This window comes from Protopterus annectens, chromosome 6.part0 (genome assembly GCF_019279795.1).
Source record: "Protopterus annectens isolate FY-2018-M chromosome 6.part0, PAN1.0, whole genome shotgun sequence".
Taxonomy (NCBI): Eukaryota; Metazoa; Chordata; order Ceratodontiformes; family Protopteridae; genus Protopterus; species Protopterus annectens.
In genome coordinates, this window is record NC_056737.1 from 718,654,947 (window position 1) to 718,676,864 (window position 21,918).

A 21,918-nucleotide genomic window follows, 5' to 3' on the forward strand; every position below is an offset into this window, starting at 1 on the left:
ACCCCCTGCACCAGTTAAGCCAGATAGGTATTACAGGGTCCCAGATTGTCATAAATTTCTTTATAAAAACCCTGCTGCTGATCCAGAAACTATTTCTCAGGGTCCGAAAAGGGTCAAGGCTTCCACTGCAAAAAACCCTGTTCCCTCTGATAGGGATTCTAGAGCACTGGACAGATGGGGGAAACAAGTTTACACCTCTGCTACTTTAGCTGTAAGGGCTTTAAACTGCCAGTTTCATATGCTTAAATATCAACAATACCTAATGTCTTTGCTAAAACAGAAAATGCTTACAAGCTCTGAATGTCCTGAGAATAAGGAAATGCAGGATTTATTGCATGCAGCTGAACAAGTGGGAAAGCATACTTTGCAATGTGGTTTTGATTCATTAGAGGCATCTTGCAGAGCCGCAGTTATAGGTTCTGTCATTCGAAGGCATGCTTGGTTAAAAGAACAGAGTTTACCTGATCATGTTAAAGCAAAATTATTGGATGCTCCATTACAGCATGATACTTTGTTTGGTGTTAAGGCAGAAGAGGTGTTAAAGAAAATGGAGGATAAAGCAAAATCAATGCAGACAGTAAAGGATTTCGTACAGGTTCAGCCACCTAGATTTAGCAGGAACTGGCCTTCTAAAAATTGGTCCTTTCCAGCCTCAGACCACAAAGAGGCAGATACAGATGCCCAAGAGGCAGATCTCAGCCCCAAGGTTCATACAGACTTAAACAATGGGGTGCTTCAGCCCCCAAAGGCGGAGAAGACTAATCGCAACCTTATAGGAAACAGTCCCAATGACTCTACAAATGCCAAGCACTTGTCTTTTGGGAGCACCCTTAGGGGGAAAACTAGCACTTTTTTCACAAAATCGGCACATATTCACCCAGGACAAATGGGTACTGAATATTGTTTCTCAGGGTTACAGGTTCCACTTTCACACCCTACCAAGGTCAAAAGGTATGCCAGACCTGCCACAAAATCAATGGGCAGAGGCACAAAAACAAATTTCTGCTGTCATGGACATGAGGGCTATTCAGAAAGTACCACAGCAAGAACAGGGGCAAGGATTTTACTCTAGACTTTTCTTGGTACCCAGAAAGGACAAAGCCTGGAGACCAATACTGGACCTGTCTATTCTAAATACTTTTCTGGATGTTCCAAAATTCAAAATGTTGACACTGCAGCAACTTCTACCCATGCTGGGCAAGAAGGCTTGGCTAGTTACTTTGGACCTCAGAGGCATACCCGCATGTCCCAATCAGACAATCTTGCAGAAGATACCTCAGATTCCTAGCTGGCTCAATACATTACCAGTTCTCTGCACTGCCCTTTGGCTTATCTACTGTGCCCAGGGTCTTCACAAAATGCCTGTCACCAGTAATTGCATTGTGCAGACAAAAAGGAATTCAAATATATCCCTACTTGGATGACTGCCTTATTCAAGCAGGGACATTCTACTAAAGCATCTGGCGTTTGTAAAAAGGTTACTAATTTGCCTAGGGTACACAGTAAACGAAAAGAAATCAAAACTAGTGCCCTCTCAAGAGATAATATTCCTGGGTGCAAGCTTAAATACAACTCCCCAGATGTGAAAAAAAAAACAAAAAAAACACAAACAAGGTAAACGAATGAAGAAAAACCGCTGCCAGAGCAGTGTATATAATGTGGTCGTTGGCTGTGTGTTTTTGTCTGAAGAAGTGCACTTATGAGAGGTGCATGAAAGCGCTTACATTAAACTTGGTTGGTGACTCGTAGACTCTGGCAGCTGTTTTTCTTCTTTATTCGTTTACCTTGTTTGTGGTTTTTTTTTTTTTTTTTTTTTTTTTTTTTTATGGCTGAAAGTAGGGGTAACCCGCAGTCTCAGTCTGTTTACTTCGAGTCCAAACAGCTCGGGAGCTTCTAATCATGAAGCTGACCCCATTGGTAATCTGACAGCACTAATTCAGCAACTAACTCAACGAGTTGATGACCTGGCGAGGAGAATATCCGACCAGGAAGGAGACGCGATGGCTGTTCGACCTAAACCTGGAGTTACCTTTAATGTTTCTGCATTAGGTCTACCTAGTCCTCGTGTATTTCCATCTGTTCCAGTTGTTCTAGCTTCATCTCCAATTACATCAAGGGATGTACCGGTGGTTTTAACAGGACCATCTAGTAATAATGTTAACAATTTACTGGTTTTAAGCAGGAATAATTCATCTAACCAGGATGCCCCTACAGCAGGTAACTCTACGTCTTTGCCTAATTTAGGCGAATTTATGAACACGCCGAATAATATTTTTTCCATGAATCCTGGTGTTTTGCCTCAACCTAATCAACACCAGGAAGAATCTAACAACATTGTTCAAAAGCTTAAACAGTTTGACATGATTTTGAAGTATAAAAAACCACAAATTGAAGTTTTATATTTTCAGGAATGCATCAGGTTAAAAGTAGTTCCTAAAGGGTTACGCCAATATAAATGTCCATCGGGCGTAGCGAAAAATTCTGAGTTTCATATGCAATTGGTTCAATTATTTAATAAACAAGGGTTGGATTTTTTAGGGATACTTATTACCCAATATAATAAGCAAATTGGTGATATGAAACATCAATTGGATGCTTTGGACAGCACTATTACTACTGATAGTGATTTTGGACGATATGAATATGACTATAGGAGAATCTTTTCAAGTATTGATTCTCTTTTAGTCAAAATTTCTGAGACTAAAAAAACGTAAAATAAGCCGTGACATATTTGCATATGAACAACATCGAGCTTACCCTGATCCACCAACTAAACATGGGGATGTCGGCAATAATGTATCAGTGGTATCGGGTGCTATGGTAACAAACAGTGGTGAAATGTCCCCGTCAGATGACTGTATGCATGTAGGAGAGTCTCATAATAGTGACTCAAACGCTGGGTTTAATGTTGAAACTCGGCATAGCGAGAGGATTTTTAATAAAAATCAGCAAATGGGCCACAATGACAATAATCGGGGTTTTCACAAGAACTACAACAAATCAACCCCCTACAAATCGAATACCAATCGTGGCCAATATTCACAGTGTAGAAAAAGCAATCTGCGCAGGAGGTAACTACCGGGGATTTATCTGGACATTTAACCATTTTGCAAAGCATGAAATGTGATTTCAGTGTGTTTAATTTTACTTCCGAAGTCATTCCAGTGGATTTAGTAGAATTACTAACCAAAGTTTTTAACTTTGTACCTAGTATGAAGCCAAATTTGGCACGTATTTTGTGTGATTTAAAAATATTTACACGCAAGTTGAATTTGAATGCTATGTTTGGTAATTCTAGTTGTGTGGTATCCGATGAACGTGTAGCAAGTATTTTTAATCCTCCCTTGAATAATAATTTAGCATTGTTTGAGAAACTAACTGAAATGTCCTTCAGGTCTTTAATCCCTGATTATTTTTACAACAAATGTAAACAACATGATAATATATCCAAGGTTGATAGAGGGAGTTTATTGAATATATTAAAACCCACAACATTCTGGTTATGCAACCCGATAAGGGTGGTGGTGCCATCTTTATGGATGAGGCAGACTATATGATTGCAGGATGTTTAAGATGCTTTCAACTTCGAATTATGATAGGCTTGATTGAGTTCATTTAAAGAAACCTTATCAACATATTAAAGACTTTTTGAGTGATTTATTTATTGAAGGAAGTATTTCCTTAGAAACATATCACTATTTGACAATGCCAGCTCCCTTAATTCCTGTAATCTTTGGAATACCTAAACTTCATAAAGACATGAATAACCCCCCCACTTAGGCCTATCATTGATGGACGTAATTCCATCACATACGCTTGTGCTAAGTGGGTGGATGTTAAATTGAAGGAGATACTGAAAACAGAAGCTCAAATTTGCCGAGATTCATGGCATGCGTTACATCATTTGAATATCATCCCCTTTGATGAAAATTATGGGTTTTTGACTGTGGATATTGGGGATCTATACACAGTAATTCCACAGCAATTGGGTTTAGAATGGGTAAGGGACTTTTTACTTATGAAACAAGTCCTGGGATTAGACAATGATGTGATTATTTCCTTGTTGGACATTGTTTTAAGTAATAACTATTTCATGTTTAAAAAGGAATCGTTTCTTCAGAAATCAGGTGTTGCCATGGGCTTCCCGTGTGGGGCGAGCTTTGCTAACTCCATCATGGCATTTTGGGAACATACTTTATTTACCCATCCTTTGTTTAGTGGCCTGGTCGTATGGTATACACGGTACCAAGATGACATTTTTATTATTATGAAAGGGACACAAGTGGATGCTGAGAGATTAGTTGAAACAATGGGTTCCTTTACGTCATTTCTGGAATTTACGTTCCAATATCATGAATATGGTACCAATTTTCTCGACATTAACATATACAAAGACGAGGTTCATGATCGATTTAGAACCACAATTTATAGAAAACCTTTTTACAGTAATTCTTTTTTACATTTTACCAGTAACCATCCATTTTTTCAAAAAAGAGGGGTGGTAAAAAGCCAGTTAGTTAGGGCGTCCAGAATGTGTTCTCAAGATGATGATTTTTACCAAGAATGTAACACGTTGGGTCGGATGTTTTCTAATCGTGGTTATCCATCATCTTTGATTCATGCTTTAACTGTGGAAGTTTCATGCAAGAGACTTGAAGGTTCCTTGGGTTCTATTTTAAGGAGGGGTTATTTTTCTAATAATTTGACCCAGTTATCTGAGTTTTTTCCATCGACAACATCGTCTCCTGTGTTATCTAGTAAATCAAATTATGTCACCAGTTTTATTACACAGTTTAACGATGCGTCTTCCTCACTTAGGGAAATATTGAATAATAATTGGGATCTAATATTGTAAGATTCGAGCCTTAAGAAAACACTTGGTTTGAAACCAGTTGTGGTTTTCAAAAAAGGTGTTTCTTTAAAGACACTATTTGAATTACCGCATAGTCAATTTAAGCAAAAGAAAGGTATGTTTAAATGTGGTAGGTGTAAGTATTGTCGGTATATTCAGACGGGGACTTGTTTTTACATGAGGTCGCAGGTATTTTATTCCTGATAAATATAATTGTGAGTCCCAAGGCGTTGTTTATTTGGCTTCTTGTCAGTGTTGCCCAGCATTTTATCTGGGCAAGACCGAATGCCAGTTTAAACAGCGCATTTATGAGCACATTTATGCAATTTCTAAAGGCTCTGTTACTAATGCCTTGGCAAGGCATATCATTGAGTTAAATTCCCATAGATTTTATTTTACTGTAGTGCAGCAAGTTACTCAGAACCCAAAAGGTGGTCCCTGGCAATTAAAAGCAGAGGAACAGGAACTAATATGGCAATTGTAAACAAATGTTTATGTTTACCCTGGGATTAATGATGCTTCCTCTATTAAATGTTTACTTAGGTTAAAAGCTTTGAAACGTTAATTGATTTTCCATTATTACAGTTTTTATGTATTTGTATTTTTTAGTGCTGTTAGTTTGATTTATAGTTTTTAGCTTAAACTTGTAGGATGTATTGATGATTTTAAAATATTTAAAAAATTTTTAATGTTATTACCCTAATTAGTTAATTAATTGATTCCACTATATAACGTGATTGTTGGCTGTATGTTTTTGTCTGAAGAAGTGCACTTATGAGAGGTGCATGAAAGCGCTTACATTAAACTTGGTTGGTGACTCGTAGACTCTGGCAGCAGTTTTTCTTCTAACAACTCCCCAGATGGCTTAAATCACGCCAGACAAGCAAAGGCAACTGACTCATTACTTTCAAATGATGGCAGCAAAGACCCAGCTACCTGCAAGAAAAATTCTACAGGCTTTGGGCTTCATGGCATCCTGCATCCTACTAATGCTATATGCAAGGCTGCATATGAGGAAGCTACAGTGGTATCTAAAAAGTGTTTGGACTCAACATTGCCACAGCCTGGAAACAATAACTCTTATTCCCTGCCTGCAACAGGAGTTTTGATGGTGGGCACTGGCCTGTCACCACAACAAGGGACAGCCTTTCACTTTACCCACAGCCAGGCAGACACTAAACACAGATGCATCGGATTATGCCTGGGGGGCACGCATGGCAGAAAAATGTATTTAGGGCACGTGGCCCGCGGACCAAATACATCTTCATATCAATCAAAAAGAGATGCTAGCTGTACAGAATGCCCTGACAGCCTTCAAGGATCTACTACATCCAGGACAACTATTACTAAAGACTGACAATACTACAGTTTTATGTGGTACATAAGCAAGGTGGCACACATTCCTACCCCCTCTGCAGGCAAGCCATGACTTTGTGGAAAACAGCACTGACCTATCAAGTACATCTGCAGGCACAATTCCTGCCGGGAAAGAAAAATACTCTGGCAGACGAACTAAGCAGAAACCTCATGGACCCTCACGAGTGGAAACTAGATCCACAGGTCTTCAGCATGATAACAAGGAAATGGGGATGCCCAGACATAGATCATTTTGCCTCCCCTCACAACTGCCAACTACAGAGATTCTGCACAAGGACTTATCACTCACAAGCATGGAAAGTGGATGCACTATCATTCAGCTGGAAAACCCTGACAGTTTATGCCTTTCCACCACTACCTCTCCTTCCCAAGGTACTCCTAAAAGTCAGACAAGAGAAGCCAAAAATGATTCTGATTGCCCCAGACTGGCCACGCCAGCACTGCAAACTAATCCTAAAGAGCTTGTCTCAAGGCCCAGCCTGGACTTTACCTCAAATTCCTCATCTTCTGACTTGACAATACAATCAGATCCTGCATAGCCAACTCAGAACCTTAAATCTGGATGCATGGCAAATAACATAGCCACTCAGAACACACCTCTCTCTAAAGCTGTTATGGATGTCATTTTGGAAGCCAGGAGGCTTAGCACCAGGAAATCTTATGCAGAAAAATGGAAGGGATTCTGTGCTTGGAACCAGACACAAGAAATTGACCCGCTTGTTCTAAATGTTGCTCAGATTTTACAATACCTAACTGAGATGCTGGACAAAGGCCTATCCTTCTCATCAATTAAGATCCATGCCACTGCTATTTCAGCTCATTACAATACGGAACCTCCTATTTTCTCTCATCCACTGCTAAGACAGTACCTCAGAGGGGCAAAAAACAAGACCCCCAAGGAGAGCACTGATACCTATATGGGACCTCAACTTTGTTCTGGAAAAGCTCACACTGCCTCCTTTTGAGCCAGCCAATACAGCTGATATAAAATTCTTATGGAAAATTGCTCTGCTCCTAGCAATAACTTCAGCAAGAAGAGTCTCAGAGTTACAGACATTAATGGCAGTGGAACCTTTTATCATTTTTCATCCGGACAGGGTTTCTCTAAGGACAAACCCAACATTTATGCCAAAGGTAGTATCCAGTGTGGCTCTTAACCAAACCATTAATTTGCCAACATTTTATCCAAATCCCCAGAATAAAGGGGAGAGACTTCTGCACTCTTGGACATACACAGGCAGCTACGCTTCTACTTGGACAAAACAAAAGCTTTCAGAAAAACTGAGCAACTGTTTGTAGCATATGCTGCTGGATCACAAGGAAAGGCCGTCTCAAAGCAGACTATTTCAAAATGGATAGGACACTGTATTTGTTTCTGCTGTGCACAGCATGGCAAGTCAGTGCCTGAGAATATTAGGCCACATTCTACCAGGGCAGCAGCCACTTCAGCAGCCTTTCTCAGAGGAGTACCAAACAAGGAAATTTTGGAGGCTGTAACTTGGAGTTCAGTGCACACGTTCACCAAGCATTATCACTTATCTTTTTACTCTAAATCCAGAGCAGGCTTTGCCACTGCAGTTCTGCAGGGCCTCATAGCCACTCCTAATTCTATTTAGACCCAGCTGCCCTACCTCAGCTTTGGGATTCAACCCAAGTGTAATGACTGCAACAGTGAAACATGATGAACATAGTACAGTTGTGTACCTACCATAAATGTAGATGTTCAAGTGTATTTACTGTTGCAGTCCAGGTTACCCACCCTCCATCCCCCTGTCTTTGCTGGGACTTATCTATACTTCTCTATCCTATACAATCTATGTGGTGTATTTGCTTGTAGATGAAGGTATTGTTTTTATTTTATTGTATGTTTATGTTTTTATAAGCAATATGTATTGCCTACCTTCTTGGGGGCACCTGACATCTGCGGCAAGAAAAACTTAAGAAAATGGCATCTGCTGCATCTTATATACCCCTGGCTCACTGTCGGGGAAGAGGCGACAGCAACCGATGCCGGACCAAGACTTTGGAATTCAGGCCGACTGCGGGTAGCCTGCCAGGTGTAATGACTGCAACAGTGAATGCACTCTAACATCTACATTTATGGAAGGTACACAACTGTACTTTCCTACTTTCTTAATGGAGCAAGGCAAGGTGAAGTAGGTGAGGGATCCTTCTGTGTCCGGTTCCAAGACACAGACTGCTCTGAGACTGCTGCCTCACCTAATATTAAAACATTTACAGAATTGTATTACATACATCTGGTCATTTGACTAGAAACTGCCAGGATTTAGCACCTACATGTCAGTAATACCTACACAAGAGCTTTGCTCAAATCTGGTGTAGCTTCTGGAAGTCCTAAAACAATTACAAACTTTTTTTCTACTTCTCTTACAGAGACTAACATGCCATGCTTCTTACAGACGTTGCATCTCTGGCTTCATTCAAAAGTGTGAGATAACATCTTTATGGCCTAAACCTAGTAAATTTAATTTTCTTACCATTTCTCAAAGCAGGTGGATTGGGATTAACCTCTCCTCTTCTAGTATCCTCTGTTGCAATATATACATTTAATTCTGTTGCAGTACAGTCATGACCCTCTGGTACATTTTTAATACAAGCATACAAATCACTTTGATATTCAAATAACATGTAATTCTTTACTAAATTCCGGCTAGCTGCGCTGGCATATGTTGCACATCCACTGCCCTACTTCTGCTGGCATAACTGGCATTCACACTCCCCATAACTGTTTTTGGCAGGTCAAGGTCCATTCTACCTGGGCCTTGGCTTCATTTATCGTTTCTTGGAAAGGGTTGGATTAGAGGAGTATTCTAGAAGCTGCATTTTGGTTCTCTGTAGATGCTTTTATTAAGCACTGTAAGTTTGATTGCTTCTCTTTGTGTATTTGTCATTCTCCTGGACTCTCTTCCATCTTCCAAATGGATAGGGGAAGCTAGCCATAAAGCTAAGGCTGCTGCAGCAGTGATCAGTATGGTGATCATAGTATAGTCGTGTAAGTAAACTTACCAATAAAGTAGGTATTCAAATGCTTCTGCAGCAGCCATTCCATCCTCTTTGTTTTTTGATGCGTTTAAGCCAGGATGTGGTTTATTTTTTATTCTACTTAGCATTGTTGTTTCAGGGCTTGGCCTCCCTCTGTCTGTTGGCAGGAATGCTGTGAAGGGCTTGGCACCCAAACTTGTCTTTTAGTTCTCTCAGCTCAAGCAGCCAGAAAGTTTGCGCAAGTGGAAGATGCCCTGAAGCTCAAAAGCTGGCTGGCTGTTCTATCCTTGGCAGGATGTAACCCATATAGCTAGGACAACTTCAGCATCAATCATTTTAATATCCAGAGTTCTGGTAAGTTGCGCAGCCATCCTTTTTTTGCTCATGGTCTTTGAAACTTTTTTTTTTTTTTTTTTTTTAGCTTTAGAAAGTACACCATGTGTTTGTTTTTACTTCAAAGTAGGGGGATTACCGCTGTCTGCTGACTTAAAATAAATGTTTTGTCTGTTATTAAAGAGAAACAGCTTTTTCTGGTGGAACTAACTGGTCTCAAGTTGCAGTTATCACTTTTTGTGTAGAATTTTCTCAAGCAGTTAAATGTTCCTCCTTAGTCTCGCAATGCATTGCTTCCTTCTGCCACTCTAGTTCTTTCCTGCACTTCACTGTCTATCTTGGTGTCTGTCCATTTTTCTGCCTCTCCCTGCCAGCAAGAGACCCTCCCTTTGCTTTCCTTTATGAAGATGAAAGCAAAGTATTTTATTTCCTCTTTCTTTTTTTTTTTTACAGTCTTCTGTGATCTCCCTGCCATCAGTGCTTAGCATTTCCTTTCTGCTTTGTATCTAAAACCCCCCCGTTTCCTTCTTGATCCCTTCTTCTGATTCCCTTTCAGCTTTAGACTTTCCTGGTTTCCATTTTTGTTACCTTTTTGCTAGTCTCCTTGTTCTTTACTTCCTCTGTCTACCCAATGCTACCTTTCCAACTCGTGACCCTGTCTTTTGCCATAATCCCTAGTCTCATATTCTTTTTGACTTTCTCACACCCTGAGTGCTCCATCCTACACATATTCCCATAGCTTGTTTATTCACTTGCATTGGTCCCAGTCTCCTAAGTTTATCCTTGGCCACCTACTCGACCAGTGTATTACAGTCTTCTAAAATCCCACACCATCATCTTTGTATTTTTATTCATACATTTCCCCTACTTTAAACCACACAATGGCATGATCAGTGTTTGCTAATAGTGCTTTAACATGGGTGTCTGTGATACCCTTTGCATTGGTTAAGATCTTTGATGGTAGCAGCGGAAGAAGAGTTGTCTGAAAGTAAAATGGTAGGTCATGGTGTTCCACAGAGATTAGTACTGGAACATATTCTGCTTAGTAGTTTTGTCACACATTTTCTAGGAAGTAGAGTGTGAACTTAGATTTGATTACCAATGATTCAGAATTTGTTGCAATGATTTACAATGCAAGAGAATTTTGAGAAAAAATGTAAGAAGTTACAAAGTTTGACAGAAATGTAGCAGCTTTTTTTAATATAGGAAGCTGTACGTTATTGTCTAATTTGTAATTATTTCTAGAATAAATTGTTCTAAATGGTTTGGTATTGGGGAATCTGTGTGGAGGAGAAGGATTTGGAGATTTGAATAACATGAGATGTAGTCATAACACTGACTCTGTATTGTTGGCTTCCCTGCACCTTGTCGAGTGCAGTGTGGATGATGATCTTGTGACAGAGTTCAGCTCCTTGTTGTTTAACTCCCAAAACGAAATATTTTCTACAGGGGCTCACTACCATTGCAGTTAGTGTGTGCCAGCAGTGATTGATGCATGTGATCTTTTCCCTTTTCCCCTTGTTTATACATCCATAAAGCTAGTATATGTAAGGCTAGGGAGTGCAAGAGTGCTGGCAAAAGATGCTTAAACTTTAAAAACTTTTTGAGGGGTTGAGTTTCCAAAACGTTGAACTTGGCATGTTGAGACATTTGAGTTGACCATGAACTCGTTGGTGAAGTTGTACTGCTAAGGTTATGAAAATACAGGAGGAATGTTTTAAAGAGAAATTGTTTGAAATGGAAAGAGGTTTTACTTCCTTTATTCAAAAAAGGTGTTTTTATGTAATTTTGGAAGATGTACAGAGATGGATAATAGTTATTTTGATGGACAGAGAAGAATAGCCAAATGCTTTAAGGGGGCTATAGGAACTACTTGGATACATAAGATTGTAAGGAATATGGTAGGAAGTTTGTAGCTAAGGGAAGGGATCAATGTAGAAGAGGGAATGACTTGCAAATAACTGGGTCATTTCAAGGATATAGGATGTTAGGAAAGTTTTACCCGGGGAGGTAGGAGGATATGTAAACTAAGTTAAGTGGCATAGTTTAACATTCTCTTCCTCCACAGTTATGCCACTGAAAATGGAATGGGCCGATATTAAGAGAAGGGTCATTTTGTAGATAACTAGCTGCATAATCAAGCATCTTGATAAATTTTTGTTTTCTTTGTTGGCTTTATAATGTTACATGGTCCAGCTGTAGAGATTGTATTATTGAGGCAAGTTCACTTGAGTGTTTGCCCTTCTGACTTTGGGTCTGTTGCTGAATTATCTTCAGCTTTGCTTAGCAACTTTAGTGGTTTACTTCTATGACTGTAGCAGTAAAAAAATATTTTTTTCTTCCAAGTTAAAATAGTTTTTCCTTTTTCGATTCTTCGCAGAAAGACCGTCTTTATTCTGTTTTGGGGTTGATTTAATGACCAGGGGGTGGGGATGTGAGTGAATGGCCAACACAGGCTCGCCCACCCTGGGGAGAGGAGAAGCAGCTCATTGTGTTGCAAGCCTGACACCTTGTAAAGTGTGAGCTGGCCAGCCATCCGTATACAGGCCGAGGATGAGTGTCCATCAAATGGTGCATATACTATAGCCACAGAATAGACTCGTACATGGAAGCACACGTTACTTGGCTTGACCTTTTGGGATTACACTTGTCTAGGCTGTCCTAGGGTAACAGGAGTCAGACTAAGCCTAACTGATGACTGTTCTTCCGAGCTATGTTGTAGCGTTTGGTGAAGGAACAACTGGTCATCAGACGAAAGGGAGAAAAAGTACCTGAAAAGTTTGACCTTCCTTACTGAGTTTGTTAGGCTTGCTAATTTGCCCATTGCCTATTTGTACCTTTTAGGTTCATAGGTTCATACTAGGCTATCTGCCCTAGGGCATTTATAAGCCTAGCTAGAGTGTGTTTGGCTTTCACCAACCAATTTAAATTAGTTTTACTATGCCCTTATTCAAGGTTAGTTTACTGTGCCTCTGTCTAGCAGTGACACACAAGTGATCCCCGAGGTAAACCTACGATCTCCCATCCACTCGTCAAGATTCCTCTTGAAGAGAGTCGGTGAGGGACTCTGCCTAATGTGGACTGGAATTCTATTCCAGAGTGAAGGGAGCCTCTGGGTTATGAGTCTGTCCCTCCTGCATGTCCTATTTTTTTCTTTGCTGAGGTTCAAGTCCCTCGAGTGCGTAGCTCAAAGGGATTTGGATTTTCTGAGGTGAAGCATGTCCATTAGTTCTGGGTTGGACATGGCTTTATATGTCCGGCATAGATCGCCTCTAAGTAGGCGGTATGCAGCCGAGTAGAGCTGGAGTTACTTTGACCGAGCAGCATATGGCATCTGTTTGAGCCCCTTGATCCTCTTGGTGAGGTGCTTTTGGGGTCTTCCTAGTTGCTGCAGGTGTCTGGTAAGGTACATCTCGAATGAGGCATTGTATTCAATTATGGGCCTGATGAGGGATGAGTAAAGGGGCATAATGACCTTCCTTGATGTAGATGTGAATCCCTTCATGATAAGGTGGGCTATATAGAAGGTTTTTCCAACCACTTTGGCCACGTGGTTGTCAAAGGAGAGATTGCTTTCAACTTGGGTCCCTAATTACTTCTTCCGTACTTAATGGATTTCCACCTATGTGGTAATTTGTGGGCACTTTGTTTTTGCCAAAGGGGATGACTATACACTTTTTGGCGTTTAGCTTGAGGCCATGGCTCTGGCACCAGTTATCTGTCTTAATGAGACCCTTTTGGAGGATGCTTGTGTCAGCTGGAGTGTCTATTATGGCTCCAAGTTTGCAGTCATCTGTGAACTTGGTCAGCCATAGTCCTCTTGTGTTGGCCTGTACCTCTGAAAAATATATACCGAACAAGAGAGGTCCCAGGACCGAGCCTTCTGGGACACCACTTGTAACTGGTTTGGAGTCTGACATGGCTCCAGCAATTCTGACCATATGGATTCTGTCCTTGAGCCAGTTTGCAACCCATCTTATGACATAAGGGTTTATATTTAAGCTGGAGAGCTTATCTATGATGCCCGAGTGGGGTATTGTATCGAAGGCTTTTGCGAGGTCCAGGTAGGCTGTGTGGACCACCTTCCCCTCATCAATGGCCTTGGTGACTGTTTCAAAGGAATCGACCAGGTTCAAAAGGCAGGATCTACCCTTAAGCCGAATTGGGTAGGATCCAGTGTCTGTAGGTCCCAAATATCTTTATTTATGAGTTCCATGATGATCCTCTCCATAGCTTTGCAGACAAGGCTAGTCAGGCTTATGGAGCGGTAGTTTCCAGGGTCCGTTGAGGCACCACCTTTGTGGAGAGGGACCACTGTTGCTGTATGCCATTCTTTGGGTACATATCCTGTAGTAAGGCTGAGATTTAACAGTAGCTTTATGTTGGGGTTCAGCTCTTCTTGGAGTTCATGTAGGGCGCAGCCTGGGACACCGCCTGGTCCCATTGATGTTGTGTTTTTTGCTTTGGAGAGGGCGGCTCTTACCTGAGCATCTGAGATGTCAGGGGGGCAGCACTCAGCTGGGATAGATATTTGCTCTTTTTTTGGGGGGGGGGGGGTTTGCACTGAACCGGTCAGCCAGGATGTTGGCAATGTCTGTGGGTTCGGTGTATTTTTTTGTCATTTTGGACTAATTCTAAGCATACCTGGGAGTTACCACCCAGGTTCCTAACATAACATAACTAAAGAAAGCCTTGTGATTATCTTTAGTGTCCTGTGCAATTTTTCTCTCGAAGCTGGCCTTAGATGATTTTGAGGGACCGTAGTTTTTTGCTAGTACTGATCAGAGATGCCTTCTCTTTTAGGGATTTTGTGCTCTCATGTAGTAGGTTCCTCCTCCTGTTGTATAGTTTATTTATGGGTGGGGTCCACCAGACAGGACGCCTGCTTTTGGGGGCTTGGGTCTTGGTTTTATTTGGGATTGCATGATCCATGCATTCCTGAAGGTGTCCATAGAATGCTGTTATAAAGGAATCTGCAGTTTGGACCGTAATTTCCACTGGCCCGGGTGGTTTGAAGGATTCCACCTCTGTTTTGAGGAGTGAGAAGTTTGCTTTAGAGAAGTTTTTCACTGTGGTCTTCTGGGCTAGGGGTGGGGTCGGGATGTGGATATCCAGTGAGATTAATTTATGGTCCGATCTTACCAGTGAGGGGTATACCTCTGATATGGAGCATAGAGTCCCCATGTTGGTGATTATCAGGTCCAGTATGTTTTCCCCTCTTGTGGGAGTGGTGACTAGTTGTTCCATAGCATTTGAGTTTATAAATTCTAGGAACCTTTGGGCTAGGGTATTGGGGCTTGAGTAATGCTCCCAGTCTGTTTGGGTAGTTGAAGTCTCCCAATATAATGGTGTTTGGAGAGACCTTCATATTTTCCAGTGTTCTCAGGAAAGCAGAGTGGGGTTCCTGAGTTTTGGAGGGTGGTCTGTAGCTGGCTATAAACTGAAAGGCAGTTTTACCCACTGTTAGTTGCACATGGATAGTCTCCGATGCTTCATGCATTGCCACCAACCTGGAGGTGTGGGTATTTTTGATGAATATGGATACTCCCCCTCTTTTGTGGTTTGGTCCAAGTTTTGGGGCCGAAAAGCATGGTATGAGGTATAACCTGGTAGTGCTGGGGTGCTCTCAGGAGCCTTGAACCAGGTTTCTGTCACTGCACAGACCTCAATGCTTTCCATGCTGAGGAGAGCTTTGAGTGTGTGCATCTTGAGGTTTAGACTTCTGGCGTTGAGTAGCATTACCCTTAGATGTTCTTCGTCTTCCATTGCTGCAGTCCTGACTATTGGGGTATAGTCCGCGTCCCAGTCGGCCCGAATACCAGAGTATAAGGCTGACGTCGGTCATGGCGCCTTAGACTGACGTCAGTACGTCAGGGTACTAATGCGCATGACCGACGTCATTTCCTCAGTCTTTTTTGCCGCATGGTCCGATGCAGAAGCAATTTTGCGAGTGCAGGTTGGCGTTCTGAGATTTTCCGAAACCGGAGTTTCAGACCGACACAGAGTTGGCTAAGTAACCCCGTTGGGGAACATTTTGGTTTTTTCTTGCCTCAGTATTTAACCGGATGTCAGAAAAAGTGAATAACTGTATTTCTTGTGGGAAGCAGATACCGCATAGGGATTATCATACATTGTGTATACCTTGTTTAGGGCCTGAGCACGACGTTGTTGGTTGCCGCTCTTGTGCTAGATTTAACAAGCGCACTATTAAGAGGAGGCTAGATTGTGCTAGGTTGGTGTTTGGAAAGCGTTGCTAATTATAATATGCCAACGGATGCTACGACGCCCGCTACATGCAAGAAGCGCAAGGACAAAACAGTGAAGCCTAGGGGTGAGGAACCGCAGTCCCGGACGAGGGTTCTTTAGTAGGCTCAGTGGAGCCAGAGGTTTTGCCAGGAGTCTCCATGGAGTCTCAGGCAGATACTTTATTGTTACAGGATGTGCCCTCTCAGGAGGTAGGCCAGGCTGAGGGGCTTCTGAGGTAACTGTTCTTCCCTCTCTTCCCAAGGTAGTTAGGGCCTCTCCTTCTGTTGCCAAAGCTTCTTTTAGAGGTAGACCGAGTTCAGCTTCTGTGGGGGCTTCTCCTAGCATTTCGGGCTCTGTGCCTAAGAAACATATGCTTAAAATGGCAGAAGATTTGATTACTCTAATTAGAGGTTCTATGCCCCGCCTGATAAGAGGCCTAGGGTGGAACAGGAGTTTGATAGTTTTGAACAGTGTTCACAGGCTTCAGAGTCTTCTGTGGAAGACTTACAAGAGTTTCCTACTTATTCTGATTCTGATGTGGATGATTCCACTCCTACAGCTTCTCCTCCTGAGGATTTTTCATTTTCAGAGACTCTTCACTCCATGAGGGAGCACTTTAAATGGGAAGGCCAGGATTACTCTGATTCCAGGAAAAGGCTTAGGGAATTCTTGTTTTTACCCCAGCATAGGCCTTTAGCTATTCCTCCTGTGTTGAATGTGGTGGAGGATGTTTTTGCAGAGGCTTCCCTGAACCCTGACTCCTTGCCTCCTGCTCCTGTTAAGCCTGATAGGTATTATAGGGTGCCCGAAGCTCATAAGTATTTGTTTAAGAGTCCTAGGGCGGACCCAGAAACTGTTTCTCAGGGGCCTAAAGGTGTTAAAGCTTCTGTGGTTAAAAATCCTGTACCCTCTGATAAAGAGGCAAGGGCTTTGGATAGGTGGGGTAAGAAAGTGTATACTTCTTCCACTCTAGCCATGAGGGCGTTGAATTGTCAGTTTCACATGCTAAAATATCAGAATTATCTCCTTTCACAATTGAAATCTAAGGTGGATGCTTTGGCGGAAGGTATTGAGTGTAAAGAATTGCTGGATTTGGTTCATGTGTCTGAACAAGTGGGTAAGCATTCTTTGCAGTGTGGTTTTGATGCTGTTCAGGCCTCCTCGAGGGTGGCTGCTACTAGTTCTGTTCTTCGCAGACATGCCTGGTTGAAGGATCAGAATTTAGCTGAGCATGTTAAGACCAGGATTTTGGATGCTCCTTTACAGTCTGATGTGTTGTTTGGACCGCCTGTGGAAGCAGTTTTAAAGAAAATGGAGGACAAAGCTAAGTCTATGCAGACTGTTAAAGATTTTTTGCAGGTGCAGCCTCCGAAGTTTAGTAGAAATTGGCCTGCTAAGGGGTGGACATATCCTGCTTATGGTTCCCAGTCTAGGGGTAGGTCTAGACGTGGTAGGGGCAGGGCTCAAGGTTCATTTAGGCCTAGATCAGAGAGTTCACCTGCTCAGACTTCTGGTGAGGGCAGGGGTCAGTCCTTTCGTAAGCAGACCCAATGACCTGCCTTTTCAGCTGCCAGTGGATTCTCGTCTGGCAGCTCCTTTGGGAGGAAGACTGTCTCTTTTCAAAGAAAATTGGGATTTAATCACTCAAGACAGATGGGTGCTGGATATCATTCATCACGGTTACAGATTTTATTTCCACACGATGCCCCCTTTCAAGGGCATGCCAGATGTTCCTCCTCCACAAAGAAAAGAGGCTCACAAGCAAGTTTCTCAGTTACTCCAGATAAGGGCCATTCAGCCAGTCCCTGTGTCAGAAAGGGGCTTCGGATTTTATTCTCGCCTGTTCCTAGTACCAAAGAAGGGGAACACGTGGAGACCAATTTTGGATTTATCTATCCTCAACACTTATCTGGACATTCCCAAGTTCAAGATGTTGACGTTACAACAACTGTTACCTCTGCTGGGCAAGGATCACTGGATGGTAACTTTGGATCTCAAGGAAGCTTACCTTCATGTGCCTATAAGGCTAAGTTGCAGAAAGTATCTGCGGTTTCAACTGGAGATTTTCATTATCAGTTCTCTGCATTGCCCTTTGGCTTATCTACTGCCCAGAGTATTCAAAGGTTCTGGCTCCAGTGATAGCTTACTTCAGGCTTCAAGGCATTCAAATCTATCCTTACTTGGACGACTGCCTGATTCTGGCTCAAGAAAAGGAAGACCTTCTACAGCATCTGGAATATGTCATAGCAGTGCTAAGATGCCTAGGGTATTCTGTGAACGAAATAAAGTCCAGTCTAGTACCCTCTCAAGACATGTGCTTTCTGGGTGTGAGACTGAATACAGCAGCCCAGATGGCCTTTTTAACCCCGGACAAACAACAGAGTCTGTCACTTTACTTCCATCAACTATCTCATCAGTCCGTGCTGACTGCAAGGACAGTCCTTCAAGCATTAGGGTTCATGGCATCTTGTATTCTGGTGCTTCCCAATGCCAAACTGCATATGAGGAAGCTGCAATGGTATCTCAAAAATGTATGGACACAGCACTGCCAGGATTTGGACACTGTCATTCAAATAATACCTTGCCTTCAAAAGGAATTCTTGTGGTGGGCTCAGGAATGTCACCTAAACAAGGGACTCTCTGTGACCCGGCCAGAGGCGAGTCAGATTTTAACGACAGATGCCTCGGACACTGCTTGGGGAGCTCATCTAAATGGAAAGTGGATACAAGACAAGTGGCCTGCCAGACTACAGCATCTACATATCAACATGAAGGAGATGTTAGCAGTCCAGTTTGCATTGATGGCTTTCAAGGAGTTACTTCTTCCAGGGCAGGTGTTGATTCTAACAGACAACACAACTGTCATGTGGTACATCAACAAGCAAGGGGGAACACATTCTTATCCTCTATGCAGGCAAGCAATGCTTTTATGGGAGACTGCGTTAAGCCTGCAACTAACTCTTCAGGCAAGGTTTCTGCCAGGAGCACAGAACTCCCTAGCAGATGTGTTAAGCAGACAAATCATGGATCCCCACGAGTGGAAACTGGATCTTCATGTATTTCAGAAATTGACAGTGTCATGGGGAACTCCAGACATAGATCTGTTCGCTTCTCCACTAAACCACCAGCTGCCAAAGTATTGCACAAAGGGGTTTCATCACACAGCTTGGAAAGTGGATGCTCTGTCTTTCAGTTGGAAAAACCTTCATGTCTATGCCTTTCCACCTCTGCCTCTTCTTCCAAAGGTATTATTAAAGGTCAGACAAGACAGGCCAAGGATGATTTTGATAGCTCCAGATTGGCCTCGGCAACACTGGTATCCACTACTACGGAGTCTGGTAAGGAAGCCTCCATGGCCTTTACCTCTGATTCCTCATTTGTTATCTCAGAAGGAGGGTCATCTGCTCAATGTCAAGCTTCACTCTCTTCATCTAACAGCCTGGCATATTCTCTCTTGAAGCACAGCAGGTCTCAACTTCCTCAACAAGTTTTACATGTGATTATGGAAGCTAGACGACCTAGTACAAGGAAGGTGTACGCAGACAAATGGAAGAGATTTTTATTTTGGAGTACAGCAAAGAATTTGGAGATTTCTGAGCCTAATTTGAGTGTGGCTCTTCAATATCTTACTGAGTTATTGGACAAAGGTTTGTCCTTCTCTTCCATTAAGATTCATGCTGCAGCAATTTCAGCTCATTATAATTGTGACCCACCTTTGTTTTCGCATCCTTTGTTCAAGCAGTTTCTTAGAGGGGCAAAGAATATAAGACCCCCACGTAGAGCTCCTACTCCTGCTTGGGATCTCAATTTTGTGTTGGAAAAACTTACTCTACAACCTTTTGAGCCTGCAGCTACTGCTGAACTGAAATACTTGTCATGGAAGACTGCTTTTTTGTTGGCCATTACTTCTGCAAGAAGGGTTTCTGAGTTACAGGCCCTTATGGCGGTTGAGCCTTTTTTGATTTTTCATAAGGATAGGGTATCATTACGTACTAATCCTTCCTTTATGCCTAAGGTGGTTTCTAGTGTGGCTTTAAACCAAACTATTCATTTGCCTACTTTTTATGCAGATCCCCAAAATAAAGGGGAAAAGATTTTGCACACTTTAGATGTACACAGGCAATTGAGATATTATTTAAGCAGGACTAAGGATTTTAGGCAGTCTCAGCAGTTGTTTGTTTCTTTTGCCTTGAGTTCACAGGGCAAGCCTGTGTCAAAACAAACTATCTCCGGTGGATTGGCTTTTGCATTGCATTTTGTTATTCCCATCATGGCAAGGAGATTCCAGCTGGGATTAGGCCTCATTCCACTAGGGCTACTGCCACTTCAACAGCATTTCTAAGGGGTGGCAACTAAGGATATTTTGGAAGCAGCTACTTGGAGTTCAGTACATACTTTCTCTAAGCATTATCATCTTCCTATCTACTCTAAGTCTAGGGCTGGCTTTGCCACTGCTGTTTTGCAAGGCATGTTATCAGCTCCTACTTCCTTATAATTTGCCAACCTCCCTTTCCTCTGCTTTGGGATTCTACCCAATAGTCAGGACTGCAGCAATGGAAGACGAAGAACATAGTACAGTTTTGTACCTACCATAAATGTAGATGTTCGAGGATTCCATTGCTGCAGTCCAATTTACCCTCCCTCCTTCCCCTCTATGTTTAGGGGTGGTTGTGTAGGTGAGTTTACATGCATATATATATTTTTTGTATATATATTGTTGTATATATTGTACATGTTTTTTGGTGCAGGTTTTTTGGGACTTGTCTTTTTGGGTCTTCTGACATCTGGGGCAAGAAAAGACTGAGGAAATGACGTCGGTCATGCGCATTAGTACCCTGACGTACTGACGTCAGTCTAAGGCGCCATGACCGACGTCAGCCTTATACTCTGGTATTCGGGCCGACTGGGACGCGGACTATACCCCAATAGTCAGGACTGCAGCAATGGAATCCTCGAACATCTACATTTATGGTAGGTACAAAACTGTACTTTTCTTTTTCCTTGTGTTATCTATGGAGGTGGGTTTGTCTTTTGAGCCTTGCCTAAAAAAGGCACTGTGGGTGTGGCAAGAGCCTTTGCCAATATCCGAAAGCCCAGGGGTGACGGGTGCATGCCGTCCCTAGCGAAGCAACGTGGCTTGTTGAGCATGTCATCCCAGGCTGACGGGCATTGGATCCCCTTTGAATGACACCAAAACTTTAGCCAATTGTTGAAATTGATAATCTTGTCTTTATATTGTGGCATCATTCTTGGTGAGGGTAAGATGCTGCTCAAGGTCAGGGTCATACCGGCCTGGGCTACATGCTCAGAGAGCTCCTCTGTCTCTCTTCATGTAGACCAGGGAGGTATGTCTCGGGTCATTCACACCAGCATGGATAATGATGGAGTCATATTTGTACTTGGACAATGACTGAGTCATATTTGTACTTGCCTTGGAGTGACCTAAGTGCTTGTGTTATGCGGCGAATCCTAGCGCCCGGCAGGCAGCTCACCGTGACCTTCTCCTTGTTCAGCCTGGTGAGCGGGACGTCAGTGTGTCTGACAATAGAATCACCTATTACAAGTGTATCAAGTGTGTTTATTCTTAAGGGCTGTGACTGTTCGGCACACTGGCTTTGTGAACTACGTGATGCACGTGTTCTGTTTTGGTGTAGCGGTTGCTTGGATGTCTGCTTTGGAGGTCTCTGCTGCTTAGGCAGATTTTTATTTAGAGCCTCTGAGTATGTTTTTGTGTGTTTGGTTTGCTGTTGTGGTAGGTCTATGTGGGATTGGAATTGTGGTGTGTGTGGTTACCTTCTCCTCCTGACTGGTTACGCCAGTACTGAGTTGAGAGAGCTCAGCCTCCAGTTTGGCTATATAGTTGCATCTCTCACATATGTTAGAACTTGTTGGGAGGAGGAGAGGGTTGTCTGTGTACATGAGACAGTTGTAACATTGCCTCAAGATTCCCAGATTCACCAGCTGGACTGGAGAGGAAACCGACAACTGACCTTTTATCTTGGAAAGTCAGGAAGGTCATTTATCCCAAATAATTTAAGTTTGGAGTAAGAATAGTATGGCCTGTTTGTAATGAGTGCTTTATCTGAAACAAAAACAATGTTGCAGTG

At 42.4% G+C, this 21,918-nt stretch overlaps 1 protein-coding gene across 1 annotated transcript in view; it reads left to right on the forward strand.

Moving 5' to 3' along the window:
• The window catches only part of CGRRF1 (cell growth regulator with ring finger domain 1), a 401,211-nt gene that overhangs the window by 126,977 nt on the left and 252,316 nt on the right, over positions 1–21,918 (forward strand). The window lies entirely within an intron of this gene.